The sequence below is a fragment of the Pteropus vampyrus genome, unplaced genomic scaffold (genome assembly GCF_000151845.1).
Source record: "Pteropus vampyrus isolate Shadow unplaced genomic scaffold, Pvam_2.0 Scaffold332, whole genome shotgun sequence".
Taxonomy (NCBI): domain Eukaryota; kingdom Metazoa; phylum Chordata; class Mammalia; order Chiroptera; family Pteropodidae; genus Pteropus; species Pteropus vampyrus.
This window is the reverse complement of record NW_011889113.1, coordinates 1,154,480-1,177,985: the sequence shown is the minus strand read 5'-3', so window position 1 is coordinate 1,177,985 and position 23,506 is coordinate 1,154,480. Positions and strand designations below refer to the sequence as shown.

The 23,506-nt window shown below is 34.6% G+C and overlaps 1 protein-coding gene across 1 annotated transcript in view; it reads left to right on the top strand.

Annotated features, from left to right (window-relative positions):
- Positions 1–23,506, top strand: part of MYCBP2 (MYC binding protein 2, E3 ubiquitin protein ligase) — a 265,889-nt gene that overhangs the window by 1,358 nt on the left and 241,025 nt on the right. The window lies entirely within an intron of this gene.

The window sequence follows — 23,506 nt, the reverse complement described above, 5'->3', positions numbered from 1 at the left end:
CATCAGCCATTTCCCTTCATCTTGTGTTTTATTTCCTCTGTCACTTACAGGCTTTAGAGTAGAGGGGGTTTTGTGAGAAAAGGGGGAACACGGAAGAATTTCAAAATATGACAGCTAGTATAGTGTTCAGCTGCCACCAACTAGAAAATTTGAGTAGCTCCTAGATCTCTTTCTAGGCTCACTGAACCTTCAGCTTCCTTGATGTAGGAGATGTTAAATCACTTTCATTTTCTTTTTCTTAAAATATGGGTGTTTTTTTGCTTAGGGCTTTTCTATTGTGGTTTTTTTTTCCTTTTCTTTTCTCATGCCCTTACATGCCACACACCCTGAAGGATGGTGACTGACTCGTTTCACCAGCTTGGCTTTAACAGTGGTAATTAGAAGTTGGCATCATCTTTTTTCTCATAGCTTTTTGCAATATATGGAAAATGGAGAAAGCACAGTAGGATTTTGTTAAATATTACAGCATTTACTGTATTTTTTGGATGTACAGTTCATTATGCAATAACCAGATTTTATTTTCAACCATTATGAAAGGGAGTAGGCTGTAACTGAGGTATTTGGAGTTATACCAGTATGTATTGTGGCTCTTATCTATTGTAGAGAGTTGTAAAGGTGGAGCTTTGTTCACATTTTTTTCTGGGTAAAACAGTCTTCTCGTGTCTAATTGTTTACAAGATTAGGCACATGAGTAGTTTTATCATATGGATATAAATATGTGTAATTACCTTTTGCTATCTAAGCTGAAGGCCACAATGGCACAAGTCGGTTTCTTGCTCATGTTTTTGAAAATAGCACAAAATCTCATTAGACAGTTTGCTCTGATCATCAGGTATAATTTTGAGCCATGAGTCTCTAAATGATGGCACTGTAGGTACATCTTTACAAAGCCCTCTTAAAGAATTTAAATTTACTTTGTATGTTGTTTCCAGACTTATGCAATCAATAATTTGTGACTGGTATATTCGATTTTAACTTTTTACTATTATACTTTTGTAATAATACAATTTCTATGTATCTAGAATTAACAGTTTTAGACAAAATTGATATAGATTAACCACATAAAAAATTTATGAATGATTTTTAATTTTGGAGCCATATTTTGTACGAGCTGTCAATTAAAATTAATGAAGAATTAGTTCACGTATTTCAAGAAGTACTCAAGGAAACCAGCCTTAGTTGTACAATATTGCCTTCTACTCCTTCTTCAGAATATTATTTATTATTGTTCACATTATTTTTTCTAAGTCTTACCTTGCAACTCTTCTTTATTAAGAATATGCTTAAGAATTCAATCACATTTCTTATTAAATATAGGGAAAGTGGATCTGGGATTTAGGTTCTGAATGAATGATATTATTTATATAGGGGCATTAGTTGAGTTAAAGCAGCAGATTAGATCTTTCAGAGACAGAATGGAGCAGGTATAAAAGATGAAGCTCTAGTAAACATCACATTTAAAAATATGAGAGAAAGAGGACTATGAAGGAAGCTGAAAAAAGACAGAACTATTAAGAAGAGAACCACGAGATAGTAGCCCATCTGGTCCTAAGAAAGTGAATTGAAAGTCATCAGCAGTGTTAAATGCTGACGAAAGTGAGAACACTTTCCAGGTCACTGATGACTTTTGAAGAAGTGGTCATAGTAGAGAGATGTGGGGGAGAAGTCAGTGAGAGATATTGAGGTAATGGGGAGATGCAGGGTTGAGGGAAGGATATTCAAGTAAGGGAGGGTAGGTAGGAAACATTTAGTAAGTAGAGGGAAATTAAAGAGGTGAGAGGGGGATAACTGATGGGGAGAGGTCAAAGGGAGATCTCAGGGAGTTTTAAGATGACGGGTAGAGAGGGAAGTTAGCTATGGAAAAAGTTAGGAACTATTTCTTTAATATAGAAGGGGAGGAGGTAAGTATTTGCAAACATAAAGACTAGAAGTTTATTGAGGGTAGGAATTATATCCTATTTATTTTTTGATAATCCTATATCTAGCATAATATTTGGCATCCATTCTATAAATATCAAGTGCCTACTGCAAGCCAGGAACTGTTTTAGGTGCAGAAGATATAGCAGGGGAGAAATAAACAGCTGATAATATCAGGTAGCGTTAAGTAACTATGAAGAAAATAAAACCAATTTCATGTCACAGGCAGTTTCTAGTTGGGGGAGGCTATTTTAGGTAGGGTAGGCAGGACAGGTCTCTTTGAGAGTTGATGATAAGATAATGATAAGAAGACAGATCTAGAGGAAGAGTCATTTAGGAGATTGTAAAGGCTCTGAGGTGAGAACAAGCTTGTTGTGTTCAAGGAACAAATACAAGGTGGGTTATCAGTCAGTGTTGAGTGAATTAATTACCATGAATTATGTTTTAGGCATACAGTAGAGAAGTTGAGGGATGCAAGCCTAATGGAATTAATGACTGATGGCATTTTAGTGAAGTGGTTCAGATCTTGGACTCTGAAGTTCCACTGGTTTTAAATCTTGGCTCTGCCACTCTTTAGCTCTGTTACCTTGGGTAGATTACATAACTTCGGTGCCTCAGTTTTTTTATTTTTCTTTTTCAAAATTGAGATATAATTGACATATAATATGATATTAGTTTCAGGTATGCAACATAATAATTCTATTTTTGTATATATCTTGAAATGATCATCACAATAAGTCTAGTTAACATTCTTGAAATGTTAGTTAATATATCTTGAAATGATCATCACAATAAGTCTAGTTAACATTCATCACCACACAGTTACAAAAGGTTTTTCTCATGATGAAAACTTTTTAAGATTTATTCTTAGCTCTTTCAAATATATAATACTGTATTATTAATTATAGTCACCATGCTGTACATTTCGTCCCCATGACTTATTTATTTTATTACTGGAAGCTTGTGCCTTTTGACCATCTTCATCCATATTGCCCAATGCCCATCCTCCTCCTCTAGCAACTACCAGTTCTCTGTATCTAAGAGTTTTTTTGTTTTTTAGATTTCACATATAATTGAAGTCATATGGTATTTGTTTTTCTCTGTCTGAATTATTTCATTAGCATCATGCCCTCAAGATCTATCTATCTGTTGCAGATGGCAATATTTGCTTTTTTATGGCTGAATAATGTTCCATTGTATATATATATATGTGTGTATATGTATACACATATATACACACTACATTTTCTTTATCCATTCATCCATTGGATAAAGCGACCAAGGTTGCCTCCATATCTTTGCAGTTGTCATACTGCAGACCTAGGATGGGTGGAGCAGATGGCTTTTTGAGTTAGTGTTTCATTTCCTTTGGATAAATACCCAGAAGTGGAATTGCTGGATCATGTGGTGGTTCTATTTTTATTTTTTTGAGAAACCTCCATACCGTTTTCCATAATGGCTGCACCAATTTACATTCCCACCAACAGTGCACAAGGGTTCCCTTTTCTCCACTATCTCACCAACACTTGTTATCTCTTGTCTTTTTTGATAATAGCCATTCTAACAGATGTAAAGCGATATCTCATTATGGTTTTGATTTGCATTTTCCTGATGATTAGTGATGTTGAACACCTTTTCATATGCCTGTATATCTTGCTTGGGATTCTTGAATTGGACTGTATTGGTGTTGTTGTTGAGTTGTATGAATATTTATATATATGTATATTAACTCTTTATCAGATATATAATTTGCAGATATTTTCTCCTATTCATTTTGTTGATGATTTCCTTTGTTGTGCAGAAGCTTTTTAGTTTGTTGTAGTCCCACTTGTTTATTTTGCTTTTGTTTTATGCCTCAGTTTTCTTATATGTAGAATGGAGATAATAATGAGGATTGTTTTTGTAGGTGAAATGAATCTAAATATGTCAAGTGTTTGGCGCATTAAGCGCTATTAAATATTAGTTATGGATTTCTGCTGAGAGTGAGGGGTCAGATGGAGTTTGCAGACTTAAAGAGAAGGCAAGGATCATGTCTCGCTTTTATTTTTGCACTCAATGATTGTCGAATGTGGGGATAACTATTTCACTTATTCAGTGACTGAATAAACATATTTTTTGTAAGAATGAACCAGTCAAAATTGGAACATTACTTGGAGAAAGGGATTGGACAGGAAATGAGTAAAGGAATGTTTGATCAGTTCTCTGTGTGAATGACAATATAACATTGGACTTGGAAAGAACCATATGTGGCCCCGTGGCTAAATCTACTCTAGAGGCAGAGGGCCTTCGTTCAAAGTTCTACTTTTTTGTTGTTGTCAATTGGGCAAGTTAATTAGTATTTTGTTTCTTTAGTTATAATCTCATTAGATTATTGAAGGGACATTGTACCTGTATATGGTAAGTGCTCATTAAAGTTAGCTGCTGCTGTTTTGTTATGATGATGTTGTTGATGATGATGATTAAAAGCACATATTTAAAATTCCAATCAGCATATTGTAAATTTTTCCACTAGAAAGAGAAATGGAAAAAAGTGCTAGTTGAGTTGATTCAAAGTTGAAGAGTGATTGAAAGTTAAAGAAGAAAAGAAAGTGAAGGTTTTTGGTGACATAGATTGACAATATGGTAAAAAGGAAAGTGATGCCAGAAGAGTAATGAAGGATAGAAGATAAAGACGAGTCAGGATACCAGGGTTGAAGTGGTAGAGCAGTGTTAGTAGAAATAATAGAGGAGATTGTAGTTAAAAAGTGAGAATTGCTTTTCTTCTACAATCTAAACCCAGGTTAGTCTTTCAGCTGCTTTATCTCTTTGTTGTTAAAAATGGTGTTTGAGCCCATCCTTCAGATGCATGGGATTTTGGTTGTAAGAGGTTAAGTAGTCAATTGATCTAACAAAGATTCCGGGATCACTACTTGGCGCTAACCATTGGCCCTATAAAGATTTGTAAGACAGGGTTTTTACACTTCAGTTTATTGTCTGGATGGGGATAAAAAATACAAAGTCAGGTACTGATAACAGTGTTAAATGAAATCACTGCAGAGCCTGTTATGACAAAAGGATGGCGTTGTGGGCTGGCAAAAAAGCGTGATCAAGAAGTGAGAAAGCGCAGTTTGTGTGTAAGTAATGGTAAGAATTCTTAGAGCTAGGATGTAGGTGTTATGTAGAGTAGTGGGAATTCATTCTGGAAATGGAGGCTTTGGCTAGAGGGTAGGGAAGCTTGAACAGCAAGATAAGAATTAGTTTTTATAAAGTAGACACTGATGGTTTTGAGCTATGAAGAGATATTATTGTAGGAGTGTTTTAGAAAGTGATGTGGGATTGAATCCGTGTACATATATCTATATTTGTAGATAGGTAGTAATTTGCTTCACATAGCTGTAACATCTGTGGAATCCTACACATATTAAGGCAAAAACTGCTCTCTGGGAATATTGGTGAGTAGAAACCTGAAATGAATTAGTCTCTTAGCTCAAGATAAAACCTTGCCTTTGGGCTTAAAAAGAAAATAAAAATGTTAATTTAAAAATATTTTTACATTTTAAGATATTTGTTTAAAAATCAACAGAATAGTCTCACTTTTTAATTCAAAAATAGAATAAATATTCAGGTTTTTAGAAGAGGGGTCAGATTAATCAAGGTTTATATATATGTAATAAAATTCACTCATCTTAACGTGTTCATTCGAAGGGTATTAGAACCATCACCGCAGTCAAGTATGGAACATTTACATCACTCCCAAAAGTTTCTTCAATTAATTCCCTCGTCCTTCTCCTAGCCACTGGCTACCACAGATCAGTTTTCTGTCACTGGTACTTCACCTTTTCTAGAATGTCTTATAAATCTTGCTCCTAAAGGACAGGACCCCACCAGAAATTGTTTATCTCTATGTCTTCCCACCTCGTATTTCCTGTAAATGGAAATTAGGTTTTAAAGCTTCATTAGATGTTGGTTAAAAATTTTTAGCAGTCATATTTTGTATATACTCCTGAATACTGCATCCTATCCAGAGGTTGACTGAGGCCATCCAGAGTTTTCAGATTGTCTCACTGTTTAATAATGCTCAGTCTAGTTACTTGGATAAGATGGTACCCAAGTATTACCTATTAGATCTCTTTTCTGTAAATTTCTTTTTGCAATATGCAAGTAATCATGGGTAATAACTTGCACAGTGTGTATATATTTCACCTAATGGTTTTAGCATCCTTTGATAATCCTTATCTGAGTCAATAATTTCATTAGGGGTTTCAAAATGCTGACTTTCATAATTCTATTATTCTATATTTATTAGCTGGTGCTCCTCTGCAAAGAAGAGTTTTCCCTGATCAACTGGTGATGAACTATATTTTCTCTTAAGAAAACAGGGTAAATTCTTAATTTCCCTCATTAGACGAATTGGTCTGATAGTCCAATAGTGATATGGGAGGTGCTGTGGTTCACCATCCAGATCCCTACGTTCAGGTACAAGTTCCCCTTACTGTTGTGAATATTGGCCACTAAACTGATTGCCACTGAGTCCCTCTCCAGGCATTGCTTTGAGCCAACAAAGCTGCTTCCCTCAGAGTCATGCTGCTTTCTGCACCAGCCTGCATCCAGTGCCTAGACTGTGTGGGAATATAAATACCTGGTCCTTGGCCTCTAAGGCAGGGCAACTTTGAAGATCCATCCCAACTTCAGAGCTCCCTTTGCAATTTGACTCCTTTCTCTGTTCAGTCTTACTTTCTTCACTCTCCTTCATTGTTGATTCAAGAGGGCATTCTTCAGTAAACTTCTGGTGTGCAAATCGCCATTTCAGAGTCTATTTCCTGAGGAATCTTACCCAAGAATATTGTACTAGGAGTGGTCTGAGGAAATAGACTTTAAAATGGAATTTTGGAGTTAGATTATGTGCTTTTTGGCTGGCAGTGTGAACCCCACTACTGATGGTAGATGGAGCACTGATACTGATAGCCCTTGGCATCCACTGTAGCTGTGCAAATGTTAAAAACTTGCACTGATGGTGAATTGGAATGGGATTCCTGTAGAAGGAAATGTATTGGTGGGTACAATATCTTAGGCTTTTGAGAGATTCAGGGAAGTTATTATAAGGACAGTGTGATCAGATGGCTGTTGGTGAGTGACATCGATAGATTGGACACAGATATTAAAGGCTAAAGATAATTGGGGAAAAATGAGAAAATTAGATGATTTCTTTAGCATAATGTAAAGAAACTCATTTTCTGCAGTAGGAAGAAAGAAAAAGCTAAGGATTAGGCCCAAGATTTAATTTTAAGGGTAACAGAGCTTCTAGGTGGGTTGAATTCTCAGCAAGTCTGCTATGCTAGTATCTGTGCTTTGGTTAGAAATGAGTTTGGACCTTGACTCTTAGGATAGGACCACTGAGTTGATTTAGATGACAACCTCGAAACCCGAAATTCCCCTGAGCCTTCTGGGCCTGCAGAAGTTGGCTTCTAGTTGGCTAGAGGGTAGTGGCTTAAAGACTGTGCTGCTCCTACTATCCATCCCCATCTACTCTCTTCTTCCCTGCTGGCTATCACTAAATCATTGATTAGAGATAGGTTACAACAAAACCTCTTGGGAGGTGCTGGGCCTGCTAAGGGAGGAAATGGACTGCATGTACGTGTGTATGCATGAACACATGCACACACACAGACACACACACGCACACACACACTGGTTCTCAAACTATGCTACTCTTTGGGAGCTTACAGAGTATTTGATGCACCAGCATAAAGTCTCACATAACATCTTTTCAGAGTACCCTTACCCACTTCATAGCAAAGGAAAATCCATGGGATCCATTTTCCCATCACGTAACACTCCACCCCGAAGCTTTTGACCTGATAGAGCAATAAAACAATCTTTTGATGGCACAATTGATGATAACACCGTGGAGTTTGGACAGGATGCCCTGCAAGGATGAGGTCCCATCCTCCAGTGTTCCCAATAGGAAGAACACATGGAAATGGGAGTGGTTCCACTTAGCATCACTCTTTGATCCACTGGAGAATTTGTGCTCCCATCCTTGTAGCTCTGAGCACCAGGGATTAAAAAGTCCTTGTTCTCAGAAGGGAATCATTTCCAACAGAAGACGCTACAAGAGTCCTTTTACACTTTAAAACACTGCTACTGCTGAGACTTGGCACTTCTTTTCCAAGGACAGGAAGCACCATTTTGACAGGGCTAATGTACCTAATTATCTAATAGAGATAGGGCAGCTGCTCCACAATGGATCATGGCGGTTTGGCACGCAGAAGATGTACTAGGTGTCTCTTGGTACTTCCTTGTTCAATTTTGGTGGCAAATGGACATGAAAAAGGTCTGACAACCACCTTTTGAGATCAGCCACCTTGATCAGCAGAAATGCTAGCAAAGATGAAGGGAATCTAGAATGGCTAGCAGAGAAGAGGTTGTGACTAAGTTTTGGCCTTGAAACTATCTGAAATCAGTGTGGGTTGGGGGAACTGTAGTTTGTCCTGCTTTACTTCCTCTGGAAAGTTTCTCCAGAAAATGAAACTAACTAGAATACTGGAGGAGCTTTATTTGAAGCAAGTGAATCCTAATAGTGTGATATAATTGGTGGACTACAGTGAATGTTGTAGATTAATTGTAATAATTGTTTTGTAGATTCTTTGGGATGTTCTGTATAATATTATTCTTTCTGACCCTCCCCTCCCACACACACATTCTCCCCACCTTTATTTTAATTACAAGAATTTCTGTAGCAGTGCTGAATAGAAGTGAAAGTTGTGTCCTTCCTTGTTCCTAATTTTGGGGAAACAATTACAAATTTGTCTTTCAGCCTTTCAGTATTAAGTAATAATCGTATATTAAGAGAATAAAAGAAAATAAATTAATTTCTGAATGTTGTCAGCCTTGTGTTTCCTGTGATAAAACCTCTTTTGTGGTATATTGTTAAATTTGATTTGCTAATATTTTTAGTTATATTTTCATGAGAGATATTGGTCTGTCAATTTTTTGTTTTTTGGTAATGTCTTTGTCAGGTTTTAGTATTACAGTTATCCTTGTTCTATAAAACAAGTTGGATAGTAATCCCTTCTTCTGTATTTTCAAAAAATTTTCATGAGATTGGTCTTATTTTTTCTTGAATATTTGATAGAATTGACCGGGGATACCATCTGGCCCTAGAATTGCCTTTTAGGGAAGCTTTTGACAGATTCGGTTTCTTTAATAGATATGGAGATATTCAGATTTTTTGTTATTTATCGTATCAGTTTTGGTAACTTGTATTTTTTGGGGGGAGGTGGGAGAGAGTTTTGCCCATTTCATCATATCATTTAAATGGTTGAAATTTTTGGCATCAGGTTGTTCATAACATTCTTTTTCTTATCCTTTAATATCTGTGGGATCTGTGCTGATAATTTCTTTTTCATTCCCTATATTGGGGTTTTCTCTTTTTCTTCATCTGCCTGGCTAAAAGTTTGTCAATTTATTAGTTTAAGGAGCCAACTTTTGGCTTTGTTTAATTTCTCATCTATTTTTTTTATTTTGTTGTTTTTTTTCTCTTGTAATTTACTACTACTTAGAGTTAGCTTTGCTATTTTTTCTAGTTTCTTAAGGTAGAATCTGAGGTCATCGATTTCAGATTTTCCTTCTATCATAAGTATTTAAAGCTATGAATTTTTATCTAAGCATTACTTTATTCACATCCCACAAATTTTTTTTTTTTTTGGTGCCAAAACCTGGGATGCATCCCACAAAGTTTGATACTCTATTTATTCTTTATCATTTATCTTAAAATATTTTCTTTTTAAAATTTCAGCTTTGATCTATGCATTATTTAGCAAATTATTTAACCTTCAGATATTTGGGGTTTTCTTATACATACATATTATTGTGATTACTTTATAATGCACATTTTGTATGATTTATCTTTTAAAATTTATTGAAGTTTGTTTCATCTCCCACAGTATTGTCTACCTTGGTGACTGTACCATTTACACTTGAACAGAATGTGTGTTTTGCCATTTTTGCATGTAGAGTTCTGTAAAGATCAATAGTTAAAGCTGGTTGTTCCTGTTATTTGGCTCTTTTATGTCTGTACTAATTTTTTGTGTGGGTCTATCAGTTGCTGGGAGAGAGATATTAAAAATATTCCACTCTAATGTAGATTCGTATTTGTCCTTTTAATTTTGTCAGTTTTGCTTCATGGACTTTGGGGCTCTGGTATTAGGTACACATACATTTATAACTTTTAAAACATTCTGGTGCTTGCTTCAGCAGCACATATACTAAAACATCCTGGTGATTTTTTTTTTTTTTCATATGACACATCTCTCTTTAATCTGCAGTAATACTCTTTGTCTTGAACTTATTTTGTCTGATGTCACAATTGCCTCTCCAGCCCTCTTATGCTTACTGTTTGCAGGCTAAATTTTTCCCATCTGTTTATTTTAGATCTATCCTCCTTTTTAATTTTAAAGTTTCTCTCCTTTGGGCAGCATGTGGAAGATTTTGCTTTTTAAATATACTTTGTCAGTTTTTGCCTTTTATTTGGAGAGTTTAGACCATTAATATTTAATGTAATTAATATTGTTGGCTTTGGGTCTACCATTTTATTGTCTTCTGTTTCCCTCTCTTTTTTTGTTCATCTCTTCTTTTTCTGCCTTCTTTTTGATTATATTTTAGTATTACATTTTAGTATATCTGTTGGCCTTTTTAGCTTTATCTTTTTGTTTTTAATGCTTTCAAGATTACATAATTTATATACATAACTTTTTACAGCCTAGAGTTACTGTTGTACTGTTTCATTTAAAATAAAGAAACCCTACAATCATACAGATTGTTTTTTCCTTCTTCTACCTCCCCTTTCCTCCAGACTTTATGTTATAGTTGTCGAATGTGTTATGGCTGCATACTTTGAAAAACTCAACATGTAATATTATAGTTTTTGCTGTCAAAAATAATATATAATTTAAAGAAAAAGGAAAAAAGTACTATTTTATGTTTACTTACATATTTATTATTTCTGTTGTTCTTCATTCCTGAAGATGCTACATTTCCTTTCAGCCTAAAGTACTCACTTTAGCATGTTTTGTAAAGCAGTTTGCTGAGGATAAACTGTTTTTCTTCATCTGAGAATGTCTTTATTTTGCTTTCATTCTTAAAGGCTATTTCAAGTGGATATGGAATTCTGAGTGACACTTGTGTTGCTTTTTAGCATTTTAATGATGTTCCACTGTCTTTTCACCATTATGATTTCTGATGAGGAACTTGGTAATTTGAATCTTATTCCCTTATATTTAGTATGTCATTTTTCTCTGTCTGCTTTCAAAATTTTTTTTTGTTTTTTTGTTTTTCAACAGTTTGATTTGATGTGTCTAGTCATTATTTTCTTTGAGTTTATCCTCTTCAGAGAATGCTCATCTTCTTGAATATGGAAATTTGTCTCTTACCAAATTTACAATACTTTCTGCCATTGTTTCTTAAAATATTCCTAGTTTCTTTCCTTTTCCCATCCAAGATTTCAGTGACAATTATGATAAAACTTGAGATTGTCTCATAAGTCTTTGACTGTTCATTTTACCTTTTGTCAAACTTTTCTCTCTTTGTTCTTCAGATTGGATGATTTTTATTGACCCATTTTCAAGTTCACAGACTTTTTTCTCTGTCATCTTCATTCTTTTATTTATCCCAAGTGATTTTTTTAATTTCACATATTGTATTGTTCAGTTTCAAAATTTATATTTGGTTCTTTTTAAAAATAATTTCTTTTTGTCTTCTGAGAACTTTTTTTCATTCATTCAAGTGTGTTTGCTTTCTTATAGTAGTTACTTTAAGGATATTGTTGTATAATTACAACATCTGGATCATCTCAGGGTTGGAACCTATTGTTTTTTTTTCCTTTCTTGAAATTAATCGTATTTTTTCTTGCTCTCTGTATTGTGAGAATTTTGAGTTGTATCTTGGACAATGTGAATGTTATATTTTGTAAACTCTGGGGCGTTTATAATTATATTCATAATTATCTGGAGAATGTTGATTTTTGTTGTTTTTTTTAGCAGACTCTCAACCCATTTAAGTTCAGCTGGCACATTTGGTCTTGCCTTTTGTGGGTGGTAGTTCAAAATCTCAGTTCAATTCTCAGAGCCTCTGCTGTGTTGGTGTGGGTCTGCCCCATACTTATATAGCCCCTATAAGCTCAAGACTTGTTGGTTTATAGACAGAATCAGGGAATTTTTTTCTCTATCTTTCTCCTTTCCAGGATTTCCTCTATATTCTCCAGCAGGCAGGGGCCCTTTTCCCCAATTCCTGTGGCCAGAAAAAGGGTTTCTCTTGGAGTTTTACTTTCTGAGTTGTTGCTCTGTATGCAGTGATTGCTTCCTGGCCTTAGGGCAAAGCTGTTTGAGAAATGGGGGAAAAAAGGAAACCGACTGGGAAAACTCACTCTCCTTGGGGTCACTTTCCTAAATTTGACTTCCCTCCACAATCTGCTTTTGTTTCCATTTCAGAGTCCTCCAGTAATTCTTTTTATCTTTCTGTCTTTCTGTCTTGCTTGCTTTCTCTATTTTTTTTTTTTTTCTTTTTGTATTTTGTCCACAGCTTTTAGTTTTAAACAGCAGGAAAGATAGGCTGTATTTGGGTTTATGTCATTATACTGGACCAAAATTCCTTCTTTGGCTGCTTTAAAGATTTTTCTCTTTATCTTTGATTTTTAGTAACTTGACCGTACCGTACCTAGTAACTTGACTGTAGTATACTGTTTTGCATGTATGTGTGTGTGTATGTGTGTATCCTGTGTTTGGTATTCATTGAACTTCTTAGATTATGTGATATGAATTTTTGTTTAATTTGGCACATTTTGGCCATTATTTCCTCAAATATTATTTCAAACCCAGTCTCCCTTATTTCCTTTTGGAATCCAGTTATTACACATATGAGACTGCCTGATATGGATGAAAGGTCAGCAAATTTATTCTGTAAAGGGCCAGATAGTAAATACTTTAGGCCTTGCAGGCAGTATGGTCTCTGTTGCAACTAGTCAAATCTGTTGTTACAGCTTGAAAGCAGCTATAGACAACATGTAAACAGATGAGCATGGCTGTGTTCCAGTATACTGGTATTTACAAAAATAGGTGGCAGGCTTGATTTGGATGACAGGCTGTAGTTTGCAGACTCCTGAGGTAGACAGTGATATTTGCTGGAGCTACATTGTGAGTTAAGGTTAAAAATCCTAAGAATTGCAAAACACAAAGATTGGCAATAACTAAAGTGTGGGAAACTGGGTGAAAGAGAATAAAAGTATAGAAGAGACTAGAAAGATATATTAGGATCAGGTTATTATGGTCCAGGTACTGCTTTAGTTGAGAACAGTAGTGACTGTTAAACTTTCAATTAATAAAAATATCTCTGGTAACATTGTAGAGGATGAAAAGGCGCAGATCGCCAAAGCAGGCCTACCATTAAAGAAGCATTTTGCAGTAGTTCTGACAAGTGATAATGAACCAGGGAAAAAGGCAATAGGAACAGATGAAATAAAATGGATTTGAGAGACATTTTGCTGTTAGAAGTGAAGGAAGACTGTTAGGTGTAATAGGAAGAGCTAGTTTCTCAAGAGTCCATTCCTGGTACCCTTCTCTCTAAATATTCTTTCTTAGTTATTTATGTCAGTCCTGTGACTTCAATTTTTACGTGAATGTTTTTAATTTCCTGGTCTGTGGTTTAAAGCTAAAACCTTTCCCTTAACTTTTAGACCTATATTTTGAAAAATTTACTGGGAGTCTCTCCATTCTGTCTCAAATACATTATGTTTCAGTATATTCAAAGGCTCCTCGTGAATATACTGTCACTTACAAACTACCTCTTTTTCTGTACGTCAGCTAAACAGGAGTCTGAGACATCATCTTGAAATTAGCATTACGGGATCATAATGATCTAACACCCACTCACTCCCACCTTTTTTTTTTTTCCCCAGAAGGCAGGGAGAAGTCACATTTCAGTGGGAAAGTGAATCGATGTTAGATGGAGAAGGGAGTAGAGTATTTAGAAGCTAGTGTTTAAAAGGAAAGAGGGAAAGAGGAAGGAGACAAAGAATGAATTTCTGTTTTAGATAAGAAACACTCAGATGTTCTTAGTGTCCTTGTCATAGCCCTTTCACATTCATCTCCATACTGTCCACTTACATCTATGACTTCCTGCCTGAGAGCTTTCTTACTGGCCAGAGACATACTCTGTGCAGGTCAAGTCAGAAATGCCAGAAATGCCTTCAGAAAGGTTTTCAACCAGTAATGAGTGAGGAGTTGGTAGATAAATACCTCATTTTTATCATCCTTCAGCTGAGATAACTGAGCCATGTTCTGCACCATCTACCAGAGTTCTCTAGTAGGGTCATGCTCTAGTTGCCCGTCTTGGGGTAACTGGCTTAATAATGCACACTTTCTTGACTGCCTTCCCTTCCCTATTTCTATTCTGATTCTCTCTACCATCGTTTTTCCTGGATCACCTCTCAAAATAACTGTTTGTACTTGAATCCTTGAATCAAGTCTGCATCTAGGGAAATCCAAACCAAGTGAGACTTTGCTTTACTTTAGCATGGTAATAATGAAATTTGTTTAGCACTCACTAAATACCTATCATAATTCTAAATGCCTCATAATCCAATGGGAGAGGTACTATTTTTGTCCTGTTTTACAGATGAGGTGACTAAAAGACACAGAGGTTAAGTAACTTTCCCAAGATCACAGAACTAATAAATAACAGAGCCTGCATTTGAACCTAGGCCATGTGTGTGTAAATTCTGCACTCTTAACCTAGTAGACTGAGGGAAAGGGCAGGAATAATGAACAAAAAACAAAAGAATGGGGATAATTAATGGAGTAAGGCCCTCACAGCGATCAGTTCAAGGTTGGTTATGGAAATTAAAAGAAGTATATCCCTAATGGTGTCCCCATTTTAACAGTTGAGTGGAGGGTTAGGTTACCTGCTGTGAGCCTTATTAGTGGGGTTTGAAGTGGCTAGAAAGGTTTTAGATTTTCACGATAGATACAACTTTATTGTCAGAGAACATAGCTGGCTCTAGACCATCATTCTGATGTTCATGAACTCTCAATAGCAGTTATTCTTTAGGATTGTTAAAGTTTCTTGAAAACAAAGTTCTTATGTTACCAATATAGAAATACAGAATATGAACAGATAACTCTCATAAGGAATAATATATGTACTAAAGATTTAAGGGGAGGAAAAGAAAGAAAAAGGAGCTAATAAAGAAGACTGAAAAGGAATCATCATCAAAGGTGGAAGGAACACTGAAATAGGGTTCATTTAGAAGACAAGGAATTCAGTATCCAACGAGAAAGATTGTGATGTTGAGAGTCTCATACACTTGTAGAATTTTGATTAGTGAGGGACTGAAAAATTTCGAGACCATTTTTCCTTGAGATTTAGTGATGAAGAGGGATAGAGAATCACTTACCTTTTTTCTTTTTTCTCATTTGGAGGAGGCCAGCGGGCCTCTCAGGTTAGAAGCCATAGGAGAAAAGAAAGATTTAAGAGTGAACAAAGAGAGTGTAAGTGGCTGAGCCAAATCCTGAGGATGGCGAATGAGATGGGGTCCAGTGCATGAGAGGAAGGGTATACTTGGATAAGGTAAGGGCTGTCTTTTTTGAGATGGGAGGAGTTGAAGGAGGAGGTTTCAGGTATGGAAAAGGTCTCAGGGACATATTTTCAAACCTTTTATCTTGCTCTGCTAAGTTCTAGATGTTTTCCCTGACCTCTTCAATTCTCTGATCACCTGTGTCTAATGTACTGTAAACCCATCTGTTCTGTTTTTAGTTTCAGTTATTAAATTTTTCACATATTTTTCATAGAAGTTTGATTTGATTCTTTTTTCACATGTGCTACGTTACCCATGCCTACAGATATTTTAAAGGTAGTCTTTTATTTCTTTTAATCTGATAAGCATAGTTGTGTCTGAAAATTCCATTTGAAATCTGGGTGTCTTTCTGTTGTCTGTTTCTGTTAGTTCTCACCCAAGGTGTCTTATCTTGGTTCTTTGTGTCTCTGGTTGTTTGGCTGCTAACTCTCATTATCCTTGTGGTGGCTCTCGAGCCTGGGATGAGTAGATTGTCTTCAGAAAGTTTTACAGTTGCTTCATTAAACTTGAGTGTTCCTCCTCTATTTAGACTGTGTGTATCCGAGGGTGTAAATCTTCATGAAGCATGGTCTAAATTTTCGGAGATTCTCCTCTGAAATAACTTTTCAGAGATTCTCCTCTCACTCTCTACTCCCATCCTCTTCCCTACCCTCTTTTTCTTTTTCTTATACTGCTCTGCCCACTACCAAGGTAGCTTTATTTATATTTCTACCTCCATGCTCTATCCTAATGTGAAGACTTCCAAATAAGGTCAAGAAGCTGAAGCTATATATAGGGAATCTGTTTTCATTTTTCCCCTGAAATGTGAAAATCTCTTTTCTTGTTACTAATTATCAAGCTAGGTTAAGTAAATAAAAGTTTTCTACTTAGTAATCAGACACTGTTTCTCCCTAATTTATGCAGTGATGCTTGAACACAATGATAAGAGTATCATTACATTAATTATACAGGAGAAATAAGTCTAGCTTCTATAGAAAAGCTTCAGTTACATTCAGTATTTTATAAATTAGTTGATTAAAACAATGGTGTTGTATGTGGTATTGATAATTCACTTATTAATTCCTTATTTGTGGGTTATTTTGCATTTTCCATAAATAGTTATTATACCTACAAATAAAAATACTTTTTCATTTCAACACTTATGACTTTTATTTCTTTTACTTGACTTACTGACTTTCAGTACAGAATTAAATAGAAGTGGCGATGGCATAAGTCCTTGTATTTTTTTCTTATACTTAGTGGAAGTATATAATTTTTTATTGAGTATAAAGTCTATTGTTAGCTGTAGGTTTTATTGTAGATCATACTTATCAGTTTTAGTAATTTTTTTTCTAGCTTACTGAGGCATATAATCACAAATGGTTGAGTTTTATGAAATACTTTTTCTGCTTCAATTGAAATGATTTCCCCCCATATTCTGGTTTTATTTCGAATTACATCAATTGGATTTTGCATTTTATCTGTTTCCTTTTTTATATGTTGCTGGACATTGAGATTATTTTTAGATCAGTGGCTTTTCCCCCTAGTTTTTAAAATTGAAATATAATTCACATACCATAAAATATACTTTTAAAAGTATACAACTCAGTGGTTTTTAGTATATTCACAAAGTTGTGCAGCCAGAACATTTTTCTTCACCACAGAAAATAAATCTCACACCCCTTAATAGTCACTTGTGACCCTTTTCCTTTCCACTAGCCCCTAGCAACCACTTATCAGCTTTTTGTTTCAATCTGTATTTGTCTATCTGGACATTTCATATAAATTGGATTGTACAATTTGTGACCTTTGGAGACTTTTTTGTTTCACTTAGCATAACGATTTTGGAGTTCATCCATATGATAGCATATGTCTACTTCATTCATTTTTATGGCTGAATAATGTTTCATTATATGGATGTACCACATTTTATTCATTCATCAATTGATGAACATTTGGGTTGTTTCTTCTTTTTGGCTCTGTAGTATTTTTGCTTCTATGTTCATGAGACATATTGGCCTGAAATTTTCTTATTTTGAAATACCCTTTTCAGGTTTTGGTATCAGAATTATACTAGCTTTAGAAAATGATTTGGGAAATATTTCTTCATTTTATGTTCTTGGGAAAAGTTAGTCTAAGATTGATATTGTTTGAAAGAATGTACCAGCAAATTCTTTAAGTGTTTAGAAGAATTCACTGGCAAAACCATCTGAGTTTAGAGTTTTCTTTGTGGGAAGGTTTTGATTAGAGACTCAACTTCTTTAACAGATATGTCTTTTCAGATTTGTATTTTTTTTTCCCAGTTTAGTGTTGGAAAGTTATGTTTTTCAAGAAATTTGTCCATCTTATTTAAGTTGTGAAATTTATGGGCAGATCTGTAGTGATATCCTCTATCTTATTTCTCTTATGGGTAATTTGCAGTTTTATTTTTTTCCTGACCAATCTTGCTAGAGGTTGATTTCATTTATTAATCTTTTCAGAGAACCAATTTTAGCTCTTTGATTTTTCTCTATTGAATATCTGCTCTCTATTTCATTGGTATCTACTCTTAATTTGTATTTGTATTTGTATTTAGTCTGTGTCCTTTTATTTAAAAATTTGATACAGCAATTATTAAAGGAAGACCTACCTTTTGTATTTCTTGAAGTATTAGTATATTGACAATGAATTTACATTCATTGTCATACAATAAGTATTTACATTCTTAATATTTAATTTGCTGTTTTCTTTCTAAGTTGTAAACCTATATTATTTACTTTCAAATTTCCTTTTTCTTTATATGCATTTATGTATTTGCAAAAAGCTATAAATTTCCCCTAAGCACTACTTTGGCTGCATTCCGCAAGTTTTGATATGTTATATTTCATTTTAATTTAATTAAAAATATTTTCTAATTTCCATTGTAACTTTGTGTAGCTCTTTGACACATAGTTTATTTTTCTTTGACCTCCCTTTTAGCATTATGAAATACTCTGCTCATCTCATAATACTTCTAGCCTTAAAAATTACTTTGTCAAAAAAAAATTACTTTGTCATATATTAGTAAAGCCACATCAGTTTTTTTGGGGAGGCCAGTGAATATGTTCCAGATATAGCTTCTCTAGGCTTTTTACATTTTAGTCTGTGTCCTTTTATTTAAAAATTTGATACAGCAATTATTAAAGGAAGACCTACCTTTTGTATTTCTTGAAGTATTAGTATATTGACAATGAATTATGCCAGCTTTTGTGGGTCTAAAAATATCTCTATTTTTGTCTTCATTTTTAAAGGATAATTTTGATAGGTATATAATTCTAGGTTGCTAGATTTCCTCCAACCCCAGCACTTTTCAATACCAAAAATGGAAGCAATCAATCTTATTGTTGTTCTTTCGACTGTATCTTTTTTCCTCTGGCTTTTTTTTTTAAGATTTTCTCTTTATTCATTGTTTAAACAATTTGACTATTTCTAGCATTTGGTGTTTTAGGTATGATTTTTTTTTTTTTTTTTGCATTTTCCTAGTTAAGAGTTCTCTGAGCTTCTTGACTCTGAGTTGATGTGTTTCCTCACTTTTGTAAAAGTTATTTAAATGATCTCTTCACATTTTGCTTTTGTTCCATTCTTTTTTTCTCTCTTTGTCTTGGATTACAAATACATGAATATGAGACCATTCGACGGTGTCCCACATCTCATATTCGCTGTTTTGTTCATCTCATTCTTTTCTCTCTGCTTAAGTTTGGGTATTTTCTCTCGGCCTGTCAGCAAGTCCATGAATTATGTTTTCCTCTGGTCTCTTCTGTTCTTAAGATCATCTGACAAGTTCTTAATTTCAGATATTTATTTTTTAGAAAATCCACTTGGCTTAAAAAAAAATAGATTCTGTTTAAAATCACATCATTTCATCCATTTTTTTTTTTTTAATCATTGTGTCTGTTTCAAGTCCTTGACTCCTAACTTCAGTATTTGGGTTATCTCAAGTTTGCCTAATTGTCTGATTTTCTCTTGATTATCTGTTACATTAATTTGCTTATTTGGATGTTTCTTAATATGTTTATTGTGTACTTCTAACATTGTGTGTAAAAGAACAGTTATTTTCTTTCAGATTAAGTTATTTTCTTTCAGAAAGGTTTGCTCTTTGCTATGTTGTATTGGGTAAGATGTTGACTACCTCAGTCTGATCAGGAATTAAGTAGACTTCTCCCTCCACTGCGAGTCTGTCTTTTAAACACTGAGAAACTGTGGGAAATTGACTATGTTTGTCCACCTAGCCTCCTTATCTTTCCTTAGTGCCCCATGACTAAGCAGATGTACCACTGGGGAAACTGGCCACATATTTGAGGCTTTTCTAAATTTCCAGTCATTCCAACCTGTGAGGACATCTGAAGCATCAGTGGTTTCTGATTTCCTTTAGTAGAGTTCCTCTGTTTAAGCCAAGCTTAATCTTCACTTGTATCTAAACTCTGCAGATGCCCCCATGGAAGAAAATGCCAGTGGTCTGGGCTCACCTTGGAAGTACTCGTCCATCTCTGGATTTTAGTTCATCTAGTTCTTAATCACTTCCACAACTTTCTTATGTTAGTCTAGGTTTTGAAGGAAGAGCCATGGCTTGCTCCTATCTAGTATCTGACTGTAGGGAAGTGGACATCAGGAGTTTATCTTTGCAAAAAGAAAAGGCAGACAACTTTAGAGTGCTAATTTGTGTGTAGGCATAGTAATGTTTTAAATAGTTTTATCTGTGTTGCATGCTAATAGTTATATATTTTTTCTTTCTGATATGGCTCTGAACTAAGTCAACAAACTAGAGTCCACAGACCAAATTGGCACAATTTCTGTTTTTGTATGGTCTGTGAACTAAGAATGGTTTTTACATTTTTTAAAAGTTAAAAAAAATAAAATGAAAAAATTTTTGGCACATGAAAATTATATGAAATTCAAATGTCTGTGTCCAGAAATAAAGTTTTATTGAAATAAAACCAGTCATTTGTTTGTGTGTTTTGTCTATAGCTGCTTTTATGCTATAATGGTTGAGTAGTCGTAACAGAGATCATATGGCCTAAAAAGTGTAGAATATTTACTGTCTGTTCCTTTAGAAGGAAAAAAAAAGGCCTATTCCTGCCTTAGACCATAGACTCAGGAATTTTTCATTTCTCATTACTAAAGAAAATTAAACAAAAGATTGAAAACCTTTTATTCCTACAGTTTTTTGAATTTGGACTTATAACATCTTAGCATTTTAGAGTTAAAAAGAACCTGAGAGATAATCTCCTTAATCTTGTTATTTTACAAATGATGAAGAAGATTTAGAGTGAGAGAGGTTTTTAAATTAAATTACGGCTAATTTTTGTTTTGTTAGAAAACAAGCTCAGTAATAAGCTGATAGAGAAACTAATGATCTATATCATGGAACAACTTGCAAAATTAATTTATTCTCATTATGGAAATATTTGGTTTTCCTTAAACAGTGGTAGCTATTAAGAATATTTCTTCTTTAGGATTTTTAAAGTAAATATTTTAAAGTAAATATTTAAAGCACATTAATAGTACTTGCCTTTCATTACCACCCATAATTCTTTCAAATCTCATGGGCAGTGGGTTTGTTTTTTTGAGTGTGAAAAAACTAAAAATCTTACAGAATCAATTCCAGACATTCTTCCTTAAGCTCCTATTTGATATAGGATTTAAAGTACTAAATCATCAGAAATTCCAACGTGAGTTGTTGATGTGTAAGACCAGTTTTTAGAGTTTTTCTTTTATTTCATCTATTCATCCTCAGATATTTTGAAAAGTTTAATTTAGTTCTCAAATGCAGTCATATAATGAGATGTTATATTACTAACAAATAGCATTTTCATTTTCTAATGTTGACTATAAATTTTCTTTATATACTTCTAAATTTATTACTGGCTTTTTTTTGGTTAACCCTCTACTTCTAAAAGTAGCTAGATCAACAAAAAATTCAATAAAATCAATTTGTGGGGATTTGAAGAAAGCTGATTCTCTAGGAATTGGTAGGTTCAGATTCATTTAAATTGTTATAACTAATTAAATCTCAAATCCATAGAAAGAAGTATTTTAGGAATACATATAAAGTCGTTTGAACTTTAAAGAAGTTTATTTAACAAAGCAGACAAAAGTATTGTTGTATACTTGTGAAAATTTAAGTCTGGGATAACTAGGCTTTAGGAAATTCATCTTAATTTGGATTTATATTTTCTGTTTCTCTGAAGTTTGGTTTTGAGTGAACCTTGATGTTTTTCTAAATTGTTTAAATGGTCTAACCTTTTAGCAGTTACATACTCCAGTTGCTCAAGTCACTGATTTTACTTAAGTAAATTTTGGTATAAAGGGAGGTTGGTTTCCTAAGCCATATATACTCATGCTTTTCATTAACTAGTTTGTTCATCTGATATTCATCTGATGTGTCAGACACTGATTCAGGCACTGAAAGTACAGAGCTGAAATAGATATTTTTCATGATCTCACATCACTCATAGTTGACTTGATTGTATAAGCAGGTGTATCTGTTCATGTGTAGCATTTGATAACTATTGACCACTCTCTTTACTTTTGTGGTATACTATCCTGGGGAGATAGTATCCACCTACACGGTTTCCATTACTTCCTTTGCACCAAAATCTGCTAAAATAATCCTATGGCTAACTCCTTAATAGGTGTTTCTGGCTAGATATCCTTTAATATATTGGTGTATCTGTGGATCTGTCCTTGGTCTGCTTATTTTACTTTTTGAGTAAGGCTAAACTTGCTTCTTTTCTGCTCTTCTTCTCTCCCTCCTACTTTCTCTTTTTCTCATAATAATATTGAGCACTTTGTTCCAGGCTTTTTTCTGGGCAAAGAGGCTAGAGCAGTGAACAAGAAAGACATGGCCTCTACACTCTTGGAGCATACAGCTTGGTGAGAAAATGATATATTAAACAAATAATCCCATATGTAATTAGTTGTAGATTACACATGAAACTCAAGTATACAATGAAATGCCAGTGTATATTAGAGAAACTAACCCAGTCTGGGACATTCCTGAGTAAGTAACACTTATACTGGGACCTCAAAGGTGAATAGTGGTAGCAGGAGAAGTTGTGGGAGAAAATTCCAGGCAGAGGGAGAACCTTTGTGAAAGGTTCTAAAGGGCTTAGCAGGTTCGGACAGTTGACAGGATATCCTTATGGCTGGAGGATGATGAACAAGTGGAGATGGGTGTAAAATGAAGCAGGAGAGACTGGCAGAGGTCAGATTTTGATAGAGCGTCTTTTAAACCATGTCAGTGCTTTTGGACTTCACACTGATGGAATCGAGGAGACATTAATAGAGTTTTAAGTTGGGGAATTACCTACTCAGATTTGTGTTTTAAAAAGTTGACTTGGGTTCTTATGTTAAAAATGGATTGAAGAGGGGCAGATGTAGATGTGCAGAAATGAATGAAGAAGCTTTTGCAGTGGTCCAGGCAGAAGGCGGTGGTAATTTAGGTACTAGCATAGCAGCAGTAGAGATGATGTAGACAGATTGAAGAACTATTTACAAGGTATAATTGACAGTATTTTGTGATTATTTTGGTTATGGAGTGAAGCTGAAGGAAGTGTCAAGGACAAAATTTTCATATGCTTGTTCACATCTGTCTTGTTGGCATTTTAGTCTCTTGAAGTCAAACATTTTCAAAATCGAACCCATTTTTTCATTTCACAAACATTCTCTTTGACGTCTCTCTTTTTGTTAATGGCATCTCTGTCTTCAAGTGAGCTAAGTTACAACTTTTTTGGGGTCACAACTTCCACCAAATTAGTTACCAGGTGTTAAGGACTCGACCTCTGCATCATCTAGAGTCTCTTCTTCCTCCATCGCCTCCTTCACTTTTTTTTTTTTGTCTTTGCTTTATCAGTAACATGCTCTTGCTAGATCATTAAACTATGCTTTACATCCAAATCTCTGAGCTCCTTGAGGGCAAAAACTGTCTTTTTCATCTTGTATCTTTAGTACCTAGCAGTGTATACCTCAGCATGATAGGTATAAAAA